Source organism: Equus asinus, chromosome 6 (genome assembly GCF_041296235.1).
Source record: "Equus asinus isolate D_3611 breed Donkey chromosome 6, EquAss-T2T_v2, whole genome shotgun sequence".
Taxonomy (NCBI): Eukaryota; Metazoa; Chordata; class Mammalia; order Perissodactyla; family Equidae; genus Equus; species Equus asinus.
The window spans coordinates 79,347,868-79,372,632 of NC_091795.1; the positions used below are offsets into that span (position 1 = coordinate 79,347,868).

Genomic DNA, 24,765 nt, shown 5'->3' on the forward strand with positions numbered 1-24,765 from the left:
ACTGCTATACAAGGTTCTAAATGTTTACTCTCAATTTCTGTATGTCTCTTCACAGTCAGGTAATAAGCAACAGTCTGCAGCACACGCTTTGAGAGGCACTGAAGTACAGCTTCTGGTCAGAGTAGCCATAGATGTGCTGATGCATTCTGGAGCTGGGACAGGCCGGGCCTCTTTAGTAGCTCTACTGGAACTCGTGTGCTTGTAGAGGTAGCCTAGTGGGCAATCTGACCAGGTGAACTGTGGCTCTCTGAGGGTCTGGCAGAGTTCTGGACACTGACAAGTTCTCTACCATGACTTTCTGTGCTGCCGAGGCTGCCTTCTCACTCACTGCCCCTGCGCAGACCCTAGAGACATCTTTTCTCATCCACCTCCCTCCCTAGCTAACCAACCTCTCACTCTCAATGAGGCCCATCTTCCATTAAAAACAAAACAAAACAAAACTGTCCTCCTGACTCTCCCTAATGCCCTCTGTTACCCTGGATCCTCTTTAGACAGACATCCAGTCTACCACATGCTGGTTACCTCTGCATTGACTCCAGGAGTCACCTTCTCATTCTTATCTCAGAATGTTCCTGCCACAGCCTTGTCTCAAGTGAAACCCGGCTTTCTCCCTTTGGCCACCCCCTTGAGTAGAAGCCACTCATTTTCCCATACCTGTCTACACACTCAGCCTTGCCCCTGCAAAAAAGCATCCCCTTTGAAGCTCCTACCATTTGGTTAGGTCACCTCTGTTGACTTCTTTGCTGTCATCTACTCAGTCTAGTGGTTACACACAAACGTTTCTGAGAATGTCTGCACCTGCTTCAAGCTTTCCTCTCCACTCTGATTTCTGTAATCATCTGGTATAACTTCAGCATTTACAAGGGCATCCTATCCAGTACCCACTTCCCTGTAGCCACAACCTGAACCTTCTCATCTATTTGTGCTCCAGCTGAAAAGTAATAACTTCTAAAACCCTACTCTCTGACCACAATTTAAAGAATTCATTCATTCAGAGACACTTTTGAGTGCTGACTATATTCCAGGCACTGTTAGGTGCTGATAATATAGAGATGAATTAAACAACTCTTGGTCTGCTGTGTCAGCTCTGATGACTATTCCAAAACTTCCTGTCTCTCTAAAAATCCTAATCCCATCCCTTTGCTCAGGAGATAATCCTGTTTAACTTAGAGAAAATGGACACTCAAGGCCAAATATCTCCATTTCCTGGCCCTTCCTCCCTCCCACACCTCTTCCCAATATCTGTCTGCATCCCTTTTCTTCTTTCTCAGAGGAGGTGGAGTTCCTTCTTGTCCAAAGCTTCTTCCTTGACCTTTGTTTCAAGTTCCATACTCTTAAGCCACTACTAGGGTTTTGCTATTTCAATGATCTCTCTAAATTTCAACCTCTCCTCCACTGGTTCTTTCTCATTATGCTGAAGAATCTCTTATCCCAAGAAGTACCCCTCTTGACCACTGCTCCTACAAGCTACAGCCCCTTCACTCTAATGCATGGATGTTTCTTTTACTACTCCAACAATGTGTACAATGACCACTAATTACCAAAGCAAATGCTTTTCATTCTTGTCTCACTTGCCACTCCTGCCTTGCTGGTGCCCCCCTCTCCTGGTTCTCATTTTACCTCTCTGCTGATTCTTAGTCTCCATCCAGAATCTCCTGCCCTCCACCAGCTGTTGCCTCCCTCAGCGTTCTTTTCAGTCCTCGCATTACAGATTCGCCCTGGGGCAGTTCCACCCATCCCGTGCTACGTGGATCACACACCTGCAGCAATCATGATGGCTCTTCCAAGCTTCTAGCCTCACAGTTTCGGCTACTCACCGAATACCTCCACCTGCTTATCACATGAACACCTCAAACTCAATATATTCAAACTCATTGCCTTCCCGCCAAATTCTGGTCCTCTTCTTAAATTTCCACTCTCCGCTCAGCTATCATAGCCAGGAATTACATAGTAATCTGCAGTTTCTCCCTCTCCCTCACTCCCTAAATCTGAGTGTTCACTAAGTCCTGCTGATTCTACCTCTGCGGTATTTCTAGAATCTGTCCTTTGCCCTCCCTCTGACTCCCATTGTTGTAGTACCACATATTACCTTGCCTGGGCTAGTTATCCCAAGCGGTTTTCCAACCCCCGGTTTCTTCCCATTTGAATTCATCCTCCACTCTGCCATTAGATCTATAGCGTAATTGAGATGTCACATCCTTTTTTTTTTTAATCAGCAGTGGAAACATTTATTTATTTATATTGAAGTATGGTTGACATACAATACTATGTTAGTTTCAGGTGTGCAACATAGTGATTCAACATGATACACATTACGAACTGATCACCACGATAAGTCTAGTAACCATCTCTCATCATACAAAGTTATTACAATATTATTGACTCTATTCACAGCCCTGTTTAAAACTCTTCCAAGGCTCTCCATCAGAAATAGGACATACTTTGAATTCCTTACATACAAGGATTTTCATAATCAGACACATTTCTTTCCTGTCTCATCTCCATTACTCCCTTAACTCACATACCCTAAAAATGCAATTTTATGAATTATTCCCAATCTTCTGAATGCACGACATCAGTCCATGAGCACACTGTTCTCTTTGCCTGGGACATCCTTTTCTTGTTATCTCCACAGCAAATTTCTATTTGCACTTAAAGGTGCAGCTTTAGGATGTTTCTGTAAAACCCCCCAGTAGGGGTTTTATACACCTGTGTTATACTCCTGCGTATTTTCCACACAGTGGTTGTATTAGCCTATTTGCATATCAGGCTCCCCCACTGACTGCAGACATTTTAGTGCATCTCCCCATTTCTGTGACCACAGGGCCTAACACAGTGCTCAGTCCACAGAGATACTCGAATGTTTGCTGAGCTGACTCGAGTGTACACAAGACTTTCTCTTTGACAACAGGACGAAATTTGTAACCTCTGCATGCCCTGACGTTCTTAGTAACGGTGCTACAGACGCAGCAGGTGAGGAATGAAGCAGTTGCAGAGGGAACTGCTGGTTGACAGGAGTGGTGAAAAGTGACTGTCAATGAGCAGGCGTGGGGCAGAGCACTCCCGCTTTTCCTTATATGTCTTTCTGCAATATTTGGTTTTGTAACCAAGTTTACATACCAAGTTATGTTTCTTTGATAAAAAATAATAAATATAAAATTCTTTGTTGGTCGTGAATAATCTATTGAAACATCTACAAACTGCAAAGGACCATATTCTAGATGTTTGAAAGGACAGGTCATGTTCTGAGGGCTTAACTTGGAGCAGGCTGTGTAATCAGCACGTGCCAGTGGCAAGGGGGCGACCCCAGTGAGTGGCTGCACCCCCAGGGTCACCTGGCCAGCAGAGCCCTGCGCCTGAGAACAAAGCAGCAGCCCCGCAGACAGAACAATGCATTTGCTTCACAAGTCTGCTTACACAGGGAGAATGCTTACCAGTGTGTATACACACGTGTGTGTGTGTGTGTGTGTGTTTTTCTTAAAAATATAAGAAACTACTTCAAGAAATATGAATTTTATTTCTTCTAATTCCTGACACAGGCACAGTGTAGGGGAGTAAGCCTTTGAAAGCTATTTCTGCCAGCTTTTGAAAACTAGAATTTTACTATGTCAGGCTGAAGATTTTCACACACAGACACACACACACAGACACATGCACACACTAAGATGGATACCGGACATCTTAGCGCAGAAAGGGCGACTGAGAGGGCTACTTAGGACAGAGGTGCACTCGGGTCAGGGACCCGGACAGGAAGAGGGTGGCACAGCACTGTACAGCAGCAGATTGAATGAGCACATCAGCCAGCACGGGTCACAGAGAGATTCTTCCAAAGCCCAGAGACGAAGATAAATCATCTCTCCTGGATAAATCCCGGCTAAAACACCCGACGGCTGTGGTACAAAGGCATATTTCGCTTTGGTATGTAACTTCCTCAGGACTTAACTACAAAGTGTATCAGAATTGAATTCTGGTGCTCTCTCTAAATGGGAGCTGAGTCACAGGGACCTCGATGCTGTGTCTGCAATCTAAAGTGGGTGACTCACGTCTGTAAAATTTTGAGAGAAAGTACCAACCGACCAGTTGCTTTGTCATCTTTTGCATGGATGCTGAGTTCATGAGTTCTGTAAACTATAATGAGCGATCTAGCCTCTTCCCATCTCTTTATTCTTTTCTAAACAGTACAAATTACATCTCTAAAAATAACTTCATCTATGCAAGTGCGTCACTCTGACCTGACAAGCTTCCACATGTTACCCAGCTAAACTGTAATGTTTACCTGTGAAGGTACAAACCTTACTGTCATATTAGCCCCTTTGCTTTTTTTGAGATCAAAATTTGGTGGACTTGGGGAAGGGAAGAGGGTTTCAGCAAATGCTTTAACGACAACAGGGTTTACTCCAAACCCTTGCCTTGGGCAGGGCTGTGAGGTAGGGTGAGGGAACGAATCCTTTGAAAACTATTTCTAAGAGTTTATGAAAAGTAGAATTTTAATATTTCAGGTTAAAGATGAATCAAAGACTCTGCAATTTTCTTTCAGTAAGGGGTGCTTATTGGTCACTGAAAGGGAAATATCAGCAAACTTATTCACTTTAAAATCCTGAACTGTGAAGTTAGGACATTTTTGACAAAAGACCCAGCCACGCTAATAAATGCATATGTATTAAACATTAATCTTTACTAGCCCTGTGGCTGATTCCCTCACCACGCCCTGGATTCCCCAGCCACACAACTAAGCTTTGGTACTCCACCCGTTTGCTGGTTAGCTGTCCAACCCTCAGGCCTGCCTGCTGGTCTTTAGCTTACCTTTCTGGGCCTGGTGTTGCCAGCTCTCACCAGCCCCACCCTAGGCCTGTCCCAGTTAGGCAATAAGTACAATGAATTTAATCGGAGGCAGGAACAGGTTACCTGCAAGGAGCTCATACCTTCAGAAATTAGGCAGCGATACTGAAATATCAAAGCGCTGTTAATCTACACTCTGGCTTCAGCAGAGCACACTAGAAAGGTTTCTCATCAGTGTTTGGTCAGGAAGGGAGTTACTGATACCTTTAGGTCTAGAATGTTTCCACTGCTGTTGCAGCTTCTCCTTTAAGAGACCAGACCACTTGGCCTCAATTGGATGGCCATGTGAACAGTCCCTCCCAGTACACACGGGTGCTCCTGAATAGAAAGATAAAATCACTGGCTCATTTGAAAATTCCCCAGGAAATGGACTGCAAAGCCCGTTGCTTGGCTCTAACCAGGACAGAAGCTGAGTTACCTAAATCCCTCCTGAGTCTTGTTCACTTGACTTGTCCCAGGAAGGCCAGCTGGAGTCAGCTGGGCTCTGCTCTTCATCCTGGTGGCACTTACTGCAGCACGTCGAATCTAGCTGTTTCTGCTAGGTCTTCACTAATTCAGCCTTTGCCCCAAGGCCCAGTGTGGCCTGCACACCACCTGCAGGAGCTCTCCTTCACTCTGTACCCCACCTGTTGGGCTCTGTCACATTCTGGCTCCCCTCCAGCACAGTATCCTCTTACCGCCCTTTCATCCCCACAAGTTCGATGTTACTTAACCTCTCTAAGCTTCTCTTCTCTCATTAGCAAATGGGGAGAATAACCATCTTCTCTCAGGGTTGTGATGATGTAAAGACACCCCGTAAATGTGAATGCTTTATAGGTCAAGTGTGCCCTGACCACCCAGCCCTCCCATCTCAGCACGTGGCTACTGGGCCACTGCCGAGCGCCTGACACTGCGCAGGGCACCATCCATAATAATAACTTAACTTAAAACATCATTGAGACATAGTATTGGACCCTGGTGAGCAAATTAACCAGAAAAATAAAGCAAATACACATGACAATTAAAGAACCATCCAAGATAATATATGTTCAAGTCTCATTATTATGTTATTCAGATTGAGATGAGGGTGATCAGGTTAGAGAGAAAACTAGAGACAGATTTTAAGAAATGGTGCAAGAAAGACACGGAGGTCAGGAGAGACAGCAAAGAGGAGACTAAAAGTGGCTGAGGGAGAGCGAAAGCCTAATGGGTAAGGTGGGCCTGTTGACTGAGAGGGGCCAGTGGGTGCGTCTGAGCAGGAAAGAAACAAATGAAAGTGGTGTTTCAATCCGACTAATTTGGTGGCAGGGTACAGGAGCAACAGACAAACCAGCTGGCCAGTGAAATAATCCCGGAGTGAGGCGACTGGTTATAAACTAGGGTGGAGGCATGGGCATGGCAAACACAGGGATAAAGAGCACCTTATATTTCAATAGCACATCATGGTTTCCAATTTGCTTACATGTGATTTAATCCTCACAAAATCCTGCGAGGTAGGCAGCATAAGCATTAACCCCATTTTACAGATGAGGAAACAGTCTCAGGGTCAGTATGTGGTGAGGCTGGAACTCAACTCGGGTTTTCTGACTGTGAGGCTCTGTGTCGTTCTCAAGACTAGCTGTGCATCAGACTTATCTAGGATGCTGTTTTTAAAACGTACAAGTTCAGCAACCAGCCCCCACCCCTGATTCTGACCCAGTAATGGAGAGGGGAGGGGGGAGGAGAAAGGCAAGGAGGTGTTCAGGTGTCAAAACTTTTCAAGGCTTTGAGGGGTTCTGATGTAGGGTAGGAGCTGGAACCACACACTGCACTGCACTGCACCGCACCATGTGGGGCCCAAGTGGATAAAGAGGGTAAAAGAGAAGGAGAAATCACACACCGTTCCAAGGTTTGGAGCCTCAGTTCACAGAGTCCGGTCCTGCCATTAAGAGCTGGGTGGAGCCAATGTTCAATCCAAGGAATCTGATAAAAACTGTCTCTTAGACTGGAATGTTGCATCAGCTCTCTGTGTTAGCTCCTATCTTTTATCTTCACCAGCCAGAGTAAAAGTCTTGTGGCATTCCAGAAGACAGAGTGAGAGCAGTGGCTGTGAAGATGACTTCCTGTGCTGAGGGGGCATTATGCTCTCCCAGTTCTGAGTGAGCACTGGTGCTGCTGGGCTCTCCTGGTCTCCCCATCTCCATAGCTTTCATCACTTCACATGCTACTTCAGCCTTGTCAGTCCCCAGTTCAAATGACATCTCTGTGAAGCCTTCTCCAGCTTCCTCAGAACATTCTTCAGTTCCACAGAACTCTGGAAGCCCCTATCCCACTGTGGGCTTTCTCGCTCTCACAGATTGCCTACTAGACAATGAGCAACTGGATGGCAGGCGCCATCTCCTATCACCTTGTACTGACAGGGGAGAGGCTCAAGAACTATTTGTTTACTCTGTGTGATGACCACTGACTCTGAACCAAACAGAATAAATCTCTGTCTAATTCTCAGCTTTTTGCTACACCTCCAACCACCCTTTGGAAGAAATGGACACTTCTATCAAGCCACACCTTCATGTGCCTGTTCTCACTTACACTGAGGCCTGAATCCTTGAGTTGAGCCAAGTCAGCCTTCCCTTCTCTTTGAGCCTTTGCCTAAGCACTGTTGCCCCTTCTATTATATGGGATTCATCCTCCACTCCATTTCCCTCCCTAAAGCTACAAGCTTTAAAAGAAATTGCTTTAATGACCATTTTCCCAGGAGATATCCACATTATTAAACCAAGCTGACACAATTCTAAACCAAAGCAAAAAACTCGATATCTCATTTAGCTTGTATAACTTTATCATGAATAAGTGTTTGATATCTATTAGGCTTTCTGAATTACAGTTCTGAACATAGTTCAGTCATGGACCTCCATTGCTGCTTTTGTGAATAGTAACTGGTCTAAATACTAGAAGGAATCTCTTGTCTCCTGTTCATCGTACCATACCCCACCTTCAAAATGAAATCTTAAAATCTCTGGGATGTTCTCCCAAAAGAATTCTCCAAATTCTCTACCAGCTAACATAACTCTCCCTTCTCCTCCCCTCTTAAAATGCGTTTGTATTTGCTGTATCTGTACACTCTCTCTACGCACATGCCAACCCAAAGTTAATGCCCTTGACAGTAGGAATCACCTTGAAAATCCACCATGTGCCTAGAACTAGATGAGTGATCATCTGAAATTATTAAATGTTACTGATTAGCATAAATGTCATAAGCTAAGGGTAATTACCAAGCTTGAGCATACATCCATGAAATTTGAAAACCCATGTTAAACCTGCCATTTTCAAACTGATAAAGTAGAGTCTTCTAATATTACATCATACAGTTAACCTGCATGGCTCATTAACTAATGGCTCTCCCTTTTAACTAATAGCTCCAGAAAGGACAGACTCGGGCTGATATATGCTTTCTGTATTTATCTAAAATCCTTTCCAATACCATGGGATTGTCTCAGTTTCTATATGTCAATGGAACACTTGCTATAAAGAGCATGGACATTTACCATACTACCTGAAGTGACCTACAGATTCACACAATTCCTATCGGCATCTCAATGGCATGATTTAAAGAAAGTTTTACAAATCCTAACATTCATATGAAACCACAAAAGACCCCAAATAACCAAAGAAATCTTGAGCAAGAAAAACAAAGCTGGAGGCATTACACTTCCAGATTTCAAAACATATTACAAAACTATGGTAATCAAAACAGTATGGTACTGGCATAAAAACATGAACATAGACCACTGGAATAGAATATAGAGCCCAGAAATAAATCCATGCATTTATGGCCAACTGATCTTTGACAAGGTTACCAAGAAAACATAAAGGGGAAAGGATAGTCTCTTCAATAAACGGTGCTGGGAAAATTGGATATCCACATGCAGAAGAATGAAATTGAACTCTTCTCTCACACCACATACAAAAGTCAACTCAAAATGGACTAAAGACTTGAACATAAGACTTGAAACCATGAAACTACTAAAAGAAAACATAGGGAAAAAGCTTCTTAACACTGGTGTGGGCAATGACTTTTTGGATATGACACAAAAAATACAGACAACAAAAACAAAAATAGACAAGTGTGATTGTATCAAACTAAAAAGCTGCTGCACAACAAAAGAGACAATCAACAGAGTGAAAAGGCAACCTATGGAATAGGAGAAAATATCTGCAAACCATATATCTGATAAGGGGTTAATATCCAAAATATATAAGGAACTCATATAATTCAACAGCAAAAAAACTAAATAACCCAACTAAAAACTCGGCAAAATTGGAGCTGGCCCTGTGGCCAAGAGGGTAAGTTCATATGCTCTGCTTCAGTGGCCCACGGTTTTGCCAGTTTGGATCCTGGGCACAGACCTAGCACCGCTCATCAAGCCATGCTGAGGCAGCATCCCACATAGCACAAGTAGAAGCACTTACAACTAGAATATACAACTATGTACTGGGGGGGGGCTTTGGGGAGAAAGAAAGAAAGAAAAAAAAAGAAGATTGGCAACAGATGTTAGCTCAGGTGCCAATCAATCTTTAAAAACTAAAAATCAAAATCAAAAAATAAAAAATGGGCAAAAGACTCAAATAGACATTTCTTAAAAGAAGACATACAGATGGCCAACAGGTATATGAAAAGGTACTCAACATCGATCATCAGGGAAATGCAAATCAAAACTACAGTGAGATTGGGGCCGGCCCGGTGGCCTAGGTTAAGTTCAGCGTGCTCTACTTCAGTGGCCTGGGTTCAGTTCCCGGGGGTGGACCTACACCACTTGTCAGCAGCTATGCTGTGGTGATGACCCACATACAAAATAGAGGAAGGCTGGCACAGATGTTACCTCAGGGCAAATCTTCCTCAAGCAAAAAGAGGAAGATTGGCAAGAGATGTTAGCTTAGGGCGAATCTTCTTCAGCAAAAAAAACAAACAACAAAACTACAATGAGATATCACATCATCCCTGTTAGAATGGCTCTCAGCAAAAAGACAAGAGATAAGGGTTGGCAAGGATGTGGAGAAAAGAGAACCCTTGTGTACTGTTGGTGGGAATGTAAATTGGTACAGCCACTATGGAAAACAGTATGGAGGTTCCTCCAAAAAGTGAAAACAGAACTACCATATGATCCAGCAACTCCACTTCTGGGTATATATCCGAAAGAAATGAAATCAGTATCTTGAAGAGACATCTGCACTTTCATGTTTGTTGTAGCACTATTTACAATAGCCAGAATAGGGAAACAATCTAAATATCTGTCAATGGTTGAATGGATCAAGAAAATGTGTGTATATATACACCCACACAAACATATATACACACACACAGTGGAATATTATTCAGCCTTTAAAAAGAAGAAAATCTTGCCATTTGTGACAAAATGGATGGACCTGGAGGATATCATGCTAAGTGAAGTAAGCCAGACACAGACAGACAAATACTGCATGATCCCACATATTTATATGCAGAATCTGAAACGGTCAAACTCACAGAGTCAGAGAATAGAATGGTGGTTGCCAGGAGCTGGGGAGGAGGGGGAAACGGGGAGACATTGGTCAAAGGGTACAAAGATTCAGTCATGTAAGATGAATACGTTCTGGAGATCTAATGTACAGCATGGAGACTATGGTTAACAATACTGTATTGTATACTTGAAATTTGCTAGAAGAGTAGACCTTAAGTGTTCTCACCACACACACACACACACAAAGAAAAGAAAAAAATGGTAATTATGTGAGGTGGTGGATATGTTAATTAGCTTGACTGTGATCATGTCATAGTGCATACATATATCAAGTTATATATCTTAAATATATACAATTTTTACTTCTCAATTATACCTCAATCAAGCTGAAAAAGAAGGGCATGGACATTTAAGAGGCTTGTTTCCTTCACAACGTGTTGACAGGTTGATCCCTCAAAATTTCTTTCTTTGAAAAAGAAAGCCAGGAACTATTTGAAGACTGTGACCGCGTAACACTGCTGCAGTGGGAAGCGCAGCCGTCCCCTGAGGCCCAGCGTCATGAGGAAAGGAGGTTGGATCACTAAGGTGGGCAAGACCTTGAAGGAACAATCTCCCTGATGTGGCAGGAAGTGGCCCTGGTGGCAGGTGGTGGCTCTGGTCCAGCTTGAGGCTCAACCAGATCAAACACACCCAACCACCTAGCATTTACAAAAACCTCGTCACGTGGATGATAGGTTAAAACTCTAAGACCCTGGGCCTGTTTTCTTCTGAAGAATTCCATACATGTGAAGCAGCTGCCTCCTTTTATCTCAAACACTGCCAGACAAGTTAAGCATTCCACTGAGATCTAGCTGTGGATGGCTATCTTCTAAATTGGGAAAACCAAGTAAGATGCTCCACATCCTTTTTTATGTCCAAAGGGCTGGAACATAATCTGTATATGTCAACTTGGCATTCATGCACCCTGGGAAACAGGGCAAGAGCATACTACTATAAGAATCAAGAAATAATAGCACTACATCATTGTATGAGTAAGATAAAGCAAGGCAGAGCAGAAAGGGCTCAGAGTTGGAACATTTGAGACCTGATTTAATCGTTCTGCATTTACCACCTATGGAATCTTATGCAAGTTACTATCCTCTCTGTTTCCTACCTTTCCATTTGCAGAACAGCAATCCTGATTTTTATCTGGCAAGACTGTTGTAAGGATTGCACAAGATAACACACATAAAATATCTAGCACAGTGATCATCTCGTAGTGAGTGTCCCATAAATGACAACTACTAGTGTGATTTGGAGTGAGGGCCAAGATACTTTCTCTTCCATGGAAACAGCAGACGATATCAAGAGATGGATGGAATATTCACGCTATCTGGGTGAACAGCAGGTTGACTCCTGGTTCAGGAGTGAGAAGACAAAGTTTAGGTACAATCACATACATGACCAATGGCAGCAGTGGCCAAAACCTTCTTCACAGCATAAAGGCCCCAAAGTAGGTGCCAGACACCACCACTTAAAGGGCTTGTTCCTAGATCTGGCCCTTTCTTAAGAGATAATTTTAATATTATTTTCTGGAACAGTGGGATATATTGATGATTTTCTAATTTTAAGTTCCATGAGGGAGGGATCATATCTTTTTTTTTTTTTTTTAAAGATTGGCACCTGGGCTAACAACTGTTGCCAATCTTTTTTTTTTTTTTCTGCTTTATCTCCCCAACCCCCCCCTGTACACAGTTGTATATCTTAGTTGCAGGTCCTTCTAGTTGTGGGATGTGGGACGCCGCCTCAACGTGGCCTGACGAGCGGTGCCATGTCTGCGCCCAGGATCCGAACCCTGGGCCGCGGCAGCGGAGTACGCGAACTTAACCACTCGGCCACGGAGCCGGCCCCTAGGGGATCATATCTTACTTATGCACTTGATACAGTGCCTGGCCCAAGCAAGGGTTCAATAAATAATTTTTAATTGAATTAATGTAGTGAACTTAACCCTGTTTTCCAGGGCAAAGTAATGGAAAATAGCACCCTTGCAGCAAATAATGCCAAGGCAATATTCCTTCCAGCACTTTCATAATACGTATAGTTAGGCAAGTACTGCCAAGTACTATTAGTCAAGTACGGTCAGAGCCTCTGTAAAAAAAACAACAAGAAGAACAAAATCCAAAATATCTCAAGATGATTTTTACTGAATAGCCTAGGTTTGTTTTCAATCTTTCCACAGCCCATGTTCACATCTGTGGCCTCTCTTTTATGGGCTCTGGAGCTATAAATCTAAAAGAAGACAGATAAGGTAGGCACCTTGTTAAACAAAATCCCCACCAAAATGACAAACATTCAAACAGGAGTGGCCCGCCTTTATCTCGTCACCACCCAGTTTTGACGGAGTCTGTTTCTTTTTACAAAAGGTTTGCTGTCTGAGAAGTGAACATTTCACCCAGGAAACCAAAAGTCACTCCCCAGCTAGGTATTTCCCAAAGGAGCAGTACTGCCTGTTCCAGAGTGTGGCTGCTGAGCTAACCGGGTTGCTATAAAATGCCTTGATTTTTATCTGTGGTTGGACAGATTGGGTTTTTTGCTAACCTCAGTCCCTTTCCCTGGAAAGGTGGGTATGTATCCATATGCTGACTCATTCCGGGTGCAGAGAGCAGAGAATCCCCTACAGAGGGTGGAGAGTACAAATGCAGAAACTTGGGATGAAGAGAGGAGGAAGGGAGCGGGAAGGAGAAAACAACAACCCAGAGGACTGTTCTGGATTGATTATTTACAGACAGTTTGCCAGCAGCCAGATAACGGAGGGATCCTGGCTGGCAACTATCACCATGGTGCTTCCTTTAGGTCCTTCATTTTAAGATAAGAAGACCTGACATGTTTATTAAGTAATTTGGTTGCCGTGGAAGTTGGGCATGTACCTGTTGTGATAACTGTACAGCAATTACTCCTGTTTGTTACAAGCCTTAGCTTCTGTTTGCTGAATGCTGGATTTGGTTACATCTTTGTAGGTATGAGATACTTTGAAAGGGATCGTATTTAGTAAATTTACCTATATAAAACTTGCCTCTCATTGGGAAAGTTCACAATATAACTTTGCAGGATTTCTCTGCAGGGAACGATTTCTGCAGTAAACATCAAGACACGATACACATTCTGAAGATTCTGAAGATGACTGATTCAATGGATGAGGGTTACTGATTTAATGGAAACTGCAGGGGAAATTTAAGAAAACTGCACATGAACCCGATAGGATTTTTACCAGGGCACTGGGGCTGATCCAAACCATGGGGGCCAGCAACATTTGTGATCTCAGGTAGATCCAGTCCAAAGTGGGTCACTTTCACAGCATTAGGAACACTAATTAACATGAGTCACCTTTTCAAGTGATGGATCTGTTCCTTGTCACATTCTTATAACTAATAAAAATTTATTTTTACTACTACTAATTACAGTGTTCTAGTTCATTCTTTTAAAATTACCATAATATTTGACACGTATCAAAGATACTCGTAACACACACTCAAGTTCTGTAACATAGTGAAAAAACAGAACACGCATAAATCTCCACTCCTTCTCAGAACAAAGACACAACCTACAGGCTGAGGCCACCTGACTGCTCCCTTTCTCTGTTCAATCTCCCTGCCTCACTCACAGAGAGAACCACTATCTTCAAATATCTATTTATCATTCCTTTGTTTTTAAAAATATGGTTTTAATGCATATTTCTGTATCCCTAAATAACATATTGTCTGGTTCTGCTTGTTTTTGACCTTTTTATGAAAAACTTCTATCATACTGTGACTTTTTCAGTCAATGTTAGGTTTCTAAGATTTCATCTTTATTGTATGTAGAGATAGTTTTATCATTTTCACAACTGTATAATATTCTATTGGGTGAGTTTAACACTATTTATTTATCCATTCCCCCATCAGCGAACATTTAGGTTTTTTCTAGTTTTTACCACAACTAACACCACCACCATGACTATTCCTGTACATGTGCTCCTAAACGCTTTTCTTCCTGGGCATAGCCAAACAAATTTTTCAGTCATCCTGCAGTGAGGTGGAGACAAATGACTGGATTCTGACCAATGGATTGTGGATCAGAGGGATAAATGCCACTTCTAAACTTGGTCCCTACAACTCCTGACCTGTTGGCCTGAGGCAGAAGATGCAACAGAGGACGCTGAGGCCATAGGGGATGGTGGAGTCACTAGACAGGTCCTAGAATGCCTTCATGAAGCAGAGCCTTCCTCCCACTCCCTAAGGACCACCACTAAACTGATAGCACAAAAAATAAACGTTTACTGTGTTAGCCACAGCGATTGGGGTTGCTTGCTATAGCCATTAGGCCTTCCTGACTAATACAACCTCCATTTCAAAATACATCAGCGTGTGTGTGTTTGTGCGCGCAGGCGCGTGCATGTGCGTGTACGATGGGGTCAAGTGTGGGGGAGGAAGGAAGGAAGGGAGGTAGGAAGGAAGGGAGGGACAGAGGGAGGGAGGGAGGGAGGGAGGTGTTGCTATAAAATGGCACCAGGGATCCTTATGGAGATGGAGATGTTCTGCATCTTGACCTTGTGCATGTGAATATCCCAGTTGTTGATACTGTACTATAGCTGTTCAAGATGTTACCACGTGAGGAAACTGGGTAAAAGATACACAGGATCTCTCTGATTATTTCTCACACTTACATGTAAATATATAATTATCTCAAAATAAAAAGTTTTTAAAAACCATAAAAGACTGTATGGTAAATATGGAGAAGTATTAATAAAACTATGAAAAGCAGTTTCTCCAGTTTTTGGAAAACAGAAAAGTAAAGTGGCATTAGCAACAGAGGATGGCCCTTAGACCCAGATGTGTAACCCAATGCAAACCCTTTACCCTTGACTTCCTCACCTTAAAAACAAGGACAATACCTGCCCCACCAACTTCATGGGGTTTTAGGAGATTCAAACTAAATGAGATGATAAGTGGGAAAGCACTCTGAAATATTGGAAAGTCTTACACTGGATAATGAAGAGACATTTCTAATAACAACTTGGGACTGACAGATGCATAACATAAACCCCACCTAGATTTATAAGCTGGAAAGCCACAGGTTCTGAGTCGATGTGTTAACTCAGTAACTAAGACTGAGGGGAGGGTAGGAGTTGTACATCCATGGTAACAAGACATCAAAAATACCTGTTCCAGGTTCAGACAGGGTGTGTAATATGCTACTTCTCATGTAAGAAAGAAGAAAATTAAGAATATATACCTGTATTTATTTTAGTCATATAAAGAAACTCTGCAAGGCTGAATTAAAAAAACTAACAAGAGGAACAGGGTAGATTGAGCAGGGGTGAGGGTGAGACTTTTCACGGTGTGTATTTTTTTTAGCTAGGTGACTATATTGCCTATTCAAACAATAAGATAAAAAAATTTTAAAGGAATATTCTTAAAGAGGGTCCCTGTATTTTGGGTGTGTGTGTGAGGGACAGTTGCCTTCGTTGCAGGATCACGAAGTTAGCTGAGTGATATCACGGAGGTGTATGTGTGCCCACGCACACGTGTGAAAGAACGAACGAGCCTGCACAAGCCAGAGAATTCTGGCCAAGCCCCACCTCCTTCCTGTGCCCCCCAAACTGGAAACACCCAGGAGTCATGGCGGTGGAATCAGCGCGGCAGCTCCCCTGCTTCTCAATGTTCTGCCCCTGAGCTGACTTGTTTAAGAACACCAGCAGATTTCATTATATTAGGACCTTATATGGGGACGCTGAGGCGACCTAACTCACTCAACACGACAAAATGAGGTCAGAAACAGAAGCTGAGGTCTTTAGTCCCACTTCTGCACGATAATGACTAGTCAGTACCTCACTGGGTTACGCATGGCTTAAAAAACTAATGCTCTCAGAGTACCAAAGTTAAATCTGGGTGTTTCAAAAGACTTTCTAGCTGAAATCAAGAAGCAATTCTTTCTGATTGTGTTGGTTTTCTGTAGCCCCATGATCTCTGGAATAATGAAAACAATGAATGATGTTGGAGTAAACTGTCTTTGAACATTAGAGTGTACAGTCACTTTTTGTTTACTCTCTGTGGAGTCCACTGAGCCTGCAATCTTAGGCTGTTCACCTCCCAGAAGAATGAGTCTTTTGAAGTATTCTGTCCCCTTGGTTAGAGGCCAACTAAGCATGTTTTCATCTTCTTGTAAATACAGCGTTCAAGCCCTGTCCCATCAAAGTGGTTCTACCTTCTCATTGACTGTGGCGGGACAGTTTGAACTGAGGGTTTTGGCCCACTCCATTCTTCCAGCATAAAACAAAGGCTGTGCCATTTGAAGATGCTTTGTTGAGACCACAATTCATTTCTGAGGTCTCAATCAAACAAGAGTTTAAGGATAAACTTTGCAAATTCTTTTAATTTGTCTGACGCAGGAAAGAGTTTACAATACATATGAGGTTTCTAAGCTACAGTCAAATGAAAAATAAGAAATATTAGCACAGCCAAAGAGATAAAAAAAAAAAAAGACAGTGCTCAGTGGCAAAAAGCCTCAGAGAATCTGACTATATTAGACTGTGAGCTCCTTTGGAAAAGGAACACGGCCCATTCAGCCCTATATCTTTAGTATTCAGTATGGTGCCTGGCACAAAGAATATGCTTAAATGTTCATGGAGTTAAATTCAGCTGTCACCTAGAAGTACATAAAAAAGCAAAACCCATTTCTACAAACGTTCAGGCTTACAAAGTTAAATAAGACTCTATGTCTAACCTGAAAGACTAACTGGAAAAATGCATGGAACTAAATCTATATCTTTATTGGGAAACAGAGTTGAGAGGAGACAATGGTTTAGGTCAAAGATTGCTGGGTGGTTGGCATTTAAAATGGGAATGTAATTGCTAGTTCCCTGGCCTCAATAACCCTGATAGATTCCCTTCTGCGATTATCTTCACTAGGCTCACCTGTATGCAAAGTTTGCTGATCACTGGCAGGTACTATGGTTTCCCTGGAGATAGGGAATCCTTAATCCACCTTTTCAACACTCGAGAAAGTTCAAAAGACTCACAGTACAAAGAGACAGATTCACAGTTGGGAGCATCAGAAGTTACACTGGGGCACCCTGTAGGACCTCATTTGCAGAAAGGATCTAGGAATTAGGATCCTTACCCATCATGCTTACTAGGGTTAGGATTCTCCTGATCACATATCTAGGGTTTGCTAATTGTTATAGAAGAGGCAGTGTTGTGTTGTACTGTGCTCCCCAACCTCTTTCAAATCACGGCATGTACTCAGAAAATGGCAGGATTTGTCGCTGACCATGGGGTCCAGCTCCCCCAAGGACTGGAGTGATCAGTAGCCCATCCCCAACCCAGCAGTGCGCCCCAGCACGTGGACTGGGAAGCTTTAGTGAACTGTTGAGAATAAGAGTTCTAGAATCAAAAGGTGTTAACAACACATTCAAATGCTGTTTCCTTCAGCTACTAGCTATGGGACTTCCAGCAAGTTACTTTATTCCTAGGTGCTTTTGTTTCCTCTACTGTAAAATGGGCACAAGCAGCCATCTTAGAAGGTTGTTGAGAGATTTATATGGAATTACTAATGTAAAGTACTTAGCACAGTACTCTGCACAGAATGAGCATTCAATAAATAATATTATTTGCGTATAACAATGGCATTATTATTATTATCATCTATCACTAGAGGTCACTTCTTATCTCAGTAAGCTCTGACTGAGAATGGATTAGATAGAGAAAAAAACGCCAGGTTGACTGAGACTGAAGAAAGGTTGCCAATAAGATGCCTACCTACTAATGAATTGTTTTCTTTTATGTGTTCAATTTTAAATTGTGACAAAATGTATGTAATATAAAACTTACCATTTTAACCATTTTTAAGTGTACAGTTCAGTGGCATTAAGCACATGCACATTGTTGTGCAACCATCACCACCATCCATCTCCAGAACTGTTTTCATCTTCCCAAATAGAAACTCTGTACCTACTAAACAACAACTTCACGTTCTCTGTCTCCCCAGCCCCCAACAGCCTCTATTTTACTTTCTGTCTCTATGAATTTGACTACTGCAGGTGCCTCATATAAGTGGAATATATAGTATTTGTCCTTTTATGAGATGAATTGTGCTGTGACATTCCCTTCACCTTCACCTGCCTGAAGGCAAAGGTTTAAATTTAGCCAAGGGTCGTTCTCAGTCCAGAAGTTACTCCCCAAAGCCTCTTTCAGTACATCCTAGGCCAGGCCATCTCAAGATTCTGGACCACCTCTACAGGAGGGAAAGTGTTTCAACAAGGTGTCAAGTTCCAAACCAGATCCCGTCTGGCATGAATATGACTGAACCCGTTTGTTGAGAGTTTAGTCAGGGAAAATACCTCTGAATCTTCCTAACCGGGGATGCCCAGGGGTTCCAGACTGGAATGGACTCTAGGTTAAGCTGGTGAGAGCTTCCACCACACATTTGTTCTATGTGAACATTCACTCATTCATTCTTCACCTGCATATCCAGTGGCTCATAAAACTCAACATATCCCAAATTGGGCTCAACATTGCTAAATCTGGTCCTCCTGATACAATCCCTGCTTCAAATGATGGCATCATCAGCTATCTAGATGCCTAAGGAAGAAATCTGGGAATCATCCTAATTCTTCTTAGTCCTTCACCTACTTGGGATTAATCACTAAGTTTTGCCAGTTTTACTTTAAAAATATTTCTTGAAACATTTTCTTCCCTTCCATCCCTACTACAGCTGCTCTAGTTTAGGTCTAATCATCTTTTGCCTAAACTATCTTTGTAGGTTCCCATTCCAAATCATCTTCTACATAATATCAAAATAATCTCTTTTTTTATGAGCAAATATATGCCACTTCTCTACTAAGCACTCTTCAATAATTCCTTGCCATCCTCAGCATAAAGTCCATTTCATCAGCCTGGTATATAATGCTCTCTGAGTTCTGGGCTCTGAATGCCTCTTTAGCTCAATCTCTCACCACTCCCCAGGATCCACTATGCATTTGAGAAATTCTAGACCACTCGCAGCTCCTCACGTCCACCATTTCTCCCCTCAGTGCCTTTGTTCATGCTGGCCTCTCTGCCTGAAACGCTCGTACAGCTCTCCTGTCCTACTGGGTTGGGACAGTCTTTCCAACAAATGGTGCAGGAACAAATGGATATTAGTATAGAAAAAAAAAGAACTATGCCCCTTACCTCACACTATATACAAAAATTAACTTGAAATGGATCACAGACCTACATTTAAGAGCTAAAACTATAAACTTTTTCGAAGAAAACAATGTAGGAATTCTTTTTGAACTAGATTAGGCAAGAATTTCTTTAGCAGGACACAAAAAGCACAGCCCATAAAATTAAAACATAATAAAATAGACCATCAAAATTTAAAATTTTTGCTCTTTGAAAGACACAGTTAAGAAAATGAAAAGGTAAGCCATAGATTGGGAAAAAAAATTGCCAACACGTGTAACTGACAAACGGCTTCTACCTAAAACATAGAAAGAGTTCATAACTCAAAAATAAGACAATCCAATTAAAAATAGGAAAAAGATTTGAACAGGCATTTCACAAAATAACTTACTTGGCAAATAAGCACATGAAAAGATGCTCAACATCACTAGTCATTAGGGAATAGTAAATTGAAACCACAATGAGATACTACTAGATACCCTATAATGGCTGAAATTAAAAAGACTGATAATAGCAAGTGCTAGAGATGATGTAGAGGAACTGGAATTCTCAGACACTGTTAGTGAGAATGTAACAAGTTACAGCCCTTTGGAAAACAGTGTGGCAGTTTATCACCAGGTTAAACGCACGTTTACCTTATGATTCAGTACTCCCACCCCTAGGTTTTTACCCAAGAGAAATAAAACACTATGTCTGCACAAAGACTTGTACTTGAATTATGTTCATAGGAGGATTATTCTTAATAGTCAGAAAATAGAAACAAATAAAATGTCCATCACTTGGTAAATGGATAAACAATGGAATGGAAAAATGGAATATGGTTCAACAATAAACAAGAATGAAATATTGCCACATACAACAATATGGATGGATCTCAGAAACATTACACTATGTGAAAGAAGTCAAATACAAATTACTATATACTCTTTGATACAATTTTTATGAAATTCTATACATTCTATAACAGAAAATGATCGGTGGCTACCTGGGGCTGGAAGTCAAGGGAGGGGATCAACTGCAAAGGCACACGAGAAACTTTCTAGGGTGATGAAAATGTTCTATGTCTTGATTGTGGTGCTGGTTTTATGACTGTAATTAGTCATCAAAATTCATTGAAGAATTCACTTAAAATAGGTAAATTTTACTATATGTAAATTACACCCCAAAAAAGATGGGAAAAAATATTCCCCATGCACTTACGAAAGTTGAACTTGTGAAATTAGGAAGCATAAGATATGCAAAGGGAAAAGTCCTTAAACCTTAAATCTCAGCACTATATTTTCTCATGTTTACCTTATGCTGAACATTACTCAGTTCTTCAGGCTAGTGTGAAGATATCAGCAGTACAATACTGAATACAATACACTGTTGTAAAAGTATTTACCTTGTCTAGGAATCTTGGAACTGAGCCATTCAGACATAAGAAAAACAATTAATTGGATTCAAGAAACCCAGTTTCTAGTCTTACTCTTCCCCTAACATCACACATGGCCTCGGACGAGGGACTCAGCCACATCCCACCTCTGTAACACAAGGAGTTCTCAGAGATTCTCAATCTGAGGTCCATGCACTCCCTTCACCTCCTCCCACTCTGCAAGGGTCCTTGGATAAAATTCAGGGCATCTTGGAACTTGCATAGGAAAAATGTGTATCTTTATATTCACTATCTTTAACTGAAATTTAGCATTTCCTCCAATTATGAATGTGCAACAATCTGTAGCAGTATAAGCAGCACCTTGACTTTGTTACCAACAGAAATCACAGATATTTTTATATCACATTGCAGGTGCTACGCACACTTAAAATATTCTTTACGCTCATCACTCTTCCAAATTGCAGTGGTTATTAGATTCGCCACTGGACATTGTTATTTAAGGTGCTATCAAAGGAGCTCTTCTACCACTGTATCATAATTTTTTAAAGATTTGATAGTAGCATTTTAATATAGTTGGCTTCCTTTGTAGTACTATATATTTTGCTTTATGCATTTTAAAACACTGTTGGAAGAATGGATCCACTCACCAAAGGGGTCTTTGGCACAGAAAACATTAAAACCCCTGGCATGGAGTAAAAAAACATGTTTGAGACAGAGGGAAATTTGAACACAGACTGGGTATTAGATGATATTAAAGAATTAGATCTAATAACGCTATTTTGGATACTTTTTAAAAAAAACAAACATTATCTATGAGAGATATATACTGAAGCTTTTATAGGTGAAGTGATGTTTCAAATTTGCTTCAAAGTATTCCATGGAAAAAAAAATTAAAAGGGAGGGAAGGATCAATGAAACAGTGCAGACAAAACCCCAGTATGGGTGATGGGCACACTGAGGTTCATTATATTTTTCTCTCTACTTTTATCTTTGTTAGAAATTTTTATAATAAAAAGTGTTTTTGTAAAAAGATTCATAGGCCATCAGGATAGATCCAGCCCATAGAAATGTTTGGACAGTACTCTGTTAAAAAAAATCATATCATATAAAGGAGCATGCAGTTTGCCAGTTCCACCTCCTCTTGTCTTAGTACTGGGGCCACTCCCACATCTACATTGCCTATTTGGCTCTGGTAGCATTTAACTTTGTAGGTCTGCATGGGGACCTTTGTGTAATGAACCATTATAACTGACCACGTTCACTATGTCTAAACAGGTTAAATCTAGTTTTTGATAATCAGTAGCTGGTTAATTCTTCAATTAAGCCACTTAGTTTTGCTCTTTCTATGGCTACAGAGTGAGACCCCACTTGAGCCAGTATATTTGTTCCACTGGGCAGGGGATTATAGCTGGACAACCTGTCCCCACTACTGAGCAGCGACATCAGCCTGATGTCTTGCTGCCTTCATATCAGTAATGTCTTTGGTGAGACGTCCACTCATGTTCCTGAAAGATCAGACAGTCTACACGCATTTCCAACTAGTGCATGGTTGGTTCCTGGGGCTTACTGTGAAGCTCCAAAGGCTTTCCAGATTCATCATACACTCAGGGATACTGCCAACCAATGATTTGAAACAGTATAGCAACGTAGTTTAGCACATGGGCTCTGGAATCACTTCCTGGATTTAAATCCCAGCTCTGTCACAGTGAATACATTTACTCTTGCTGTGCCAGTTTTGTCATTTGCAAAATGGGGCACTACTAGGAATTACCCTCAGAAGGATGGTGTGAGGATTAAAGAACATAATATATGAAAAGTACTGAGAACATCGTCTGGAGCGTGGTATACACTCAATATCTGTTAACTGTTATTACTACATAACTATTATCTTCAACAACAGCAAAAGTTTACACCAAAATAATGCCCGTGTTTCATCAATGTCCATAATACTTTAAAATTAATTCTAAGAAAAGGTTATACGGAACTAGAGCACTACTATAAAAGTTCCTCTGTGTAAACAGCTTCCTTTCACTGAATTAGATGCCTTCTTGAGTTACAAATTGTTAATTTCAAAGTAGCTGCAGATGTTTTTAAGTCAAAATCACTGAAAGAGTTTTCGTGACCTTTCTTTGATCAGATAAACTCACTTTAGCAATTACAATAATTATAGCTGAAAAGAATCATACAATGTATAGAAGAGGGTACAGGGAAAAATCATTGCATGGTATTGTGCATCTGATTTACAACCTCCTTCCTCACAAGAAGTCCTTTAAGATCATTAAAAAGGTGTCACGTAAATTCAAGGTATTAGAATGAAGAGAATATTCTCAATGAAGATTAATGAAATACTTCTCAAATCAGCGCCAGAAATTACAAAAGACTTTCTGGAAGCAGATTCTAAAGACGAAACAGAAGTTTCAATTTGAATCAAAATAGCGACAGTGGTTGGCAAAGGACTAGAGCCATTTGAGTCGTAAACTGTGAATAGGGTGTGCTTGTGTGTGTAATCAAAAGACGAAAACCGCTTTGCCTAGCAGAGCTAACCGCGTTCAAGGAAGTCCAGGATAAAAATTAACCAAAATGTTTGAAGTATCTAAAGGACCCAATAGTTCTCATAATCAAAGCAAAAAGGCGTTTAGAAAGTAAGTCTTTTATCTTTTTCTATATTCTTTTATCATTTTGAACAATATAGAGAACTGGTTGGTTTCACTTTTTGTTTATAATTGATTTTAGTTCTTGCTGCTTTGATAGTTATTACTACTAGAAATGATAAGATTAAACCACAAATCTTTATATACGCCTGATCTGAGGCAAACACATTAATTCTAAAACAATATCACACTTTTTATAGATTTGGTTTGAAATGAAGTCTAATACATAACATTGTGGTTTCTAATCTTAATCATTTTACCGATTCTGATTTGCTCTTCTAATCTATTTATTTCTATAAAAATGTGATTTGTATCCAAAAAGCAAGAAAGTTTTGAGAAACCTCACAGTTTTGGTTTTATTGAATTATCTACTAGCTGTCTTGTTTGTTGTTGCTAAATAGTCTACAAAACATTGTTTCCGTGGCACAGAGATGAGTTCACCCCACTCTGCTCAGGAACTGAAAAAAAAAAAATCAGAGCAAGAAACTCATCATCAGCTGGACCAGATAAACCCTGCCCCCTCCCTGTGCATCCACTGTAACAACTATGAAATGGAGGAACAGAGCAACCAAAGTCCTGTAAAGATACACTGGGAATAATGGACAGAGCAAAATACAAAGAAAATTTTTTCTCTTTTATTCTTTAGTTTCTTTTGAAAATATAAGATTCTTTATAGCAATAACAGAAAAAGCTATATTGTTGTGTTTACATTATAACATATACAGATATAATAAAATGATAATAATAGCACAAAGGAGGGGGAGGAAAAGGAGCAACATTGTTATAGTTTACCAGAGTTCAGTCACTATTAATCTGAAGTAGACTCTGTTAAAAATGCATATTGCAGGGGGCCAGCCCCGTGGCTGAGTGGTTAAATTTGCACGCTCCACTGCAGGCAGCCCAGGGTTTCATTGGTTCAAATCCTGGGCGCAGACATGGCACCACTCGTTGAGCCACGCTGAGGCGGCATCCCACATACCACCACTAGAAGGACCCACAACTAAGAATATACAACTATGTACCTGGGGGCTTTGGGGAGAAAAAGGAAAAAAATAAAATCTTAAAAAAAAAATGCATATTGCAATCTCTAGAACAAACCACTAAGAAAACAATTCAGAAAAAGTAGGTAAAAAAATCAACAGAAGAATTAAAATGGTACACTAAAAACATCTGTTTAACACAAAATAAGGCAGTGAAGGAGGAACAAAGAAGGAATTTTTTCTTTGAGAAAAAAATTATCAAAATGGCAGACTCAAATCCAA

At 41.1% G+C, this 24,765-nt stretch overlaps 1 protein-coding gene and 1 long non-coding RNA gene across 6 annotated transcripts in view; one reads left to right on the plus strand and one right to left on the minus strand.

Annotated features, from left to right (window-relative positions):
• The window catches only part of BABAM2 (BRISC and BRCA1 A complex member 2), a 516,257-nt gene that overhangs the window by 53,068 nt on the left and 438,424 nt on the right, over positions 1-24,765 (minus strand). The gene's annotated exons all lie outside the window — the stretch shown is intronic.
• The window catches only part of LOC139045549 (uncharacterized), a 69,181-nt gene continuing 53,834 nt past the window's right edge, over positions 9,419-24,765 (plus strand). The window contains exon 1 of the long non-coding RNA XR_011504121.1: positions 9,419-23,494. This is a non-coding gene — a long non-coding RNA (uncharacterized lncRNA). The remainder of the gene's footprint in view (positions 23,495-24,765) is intronic.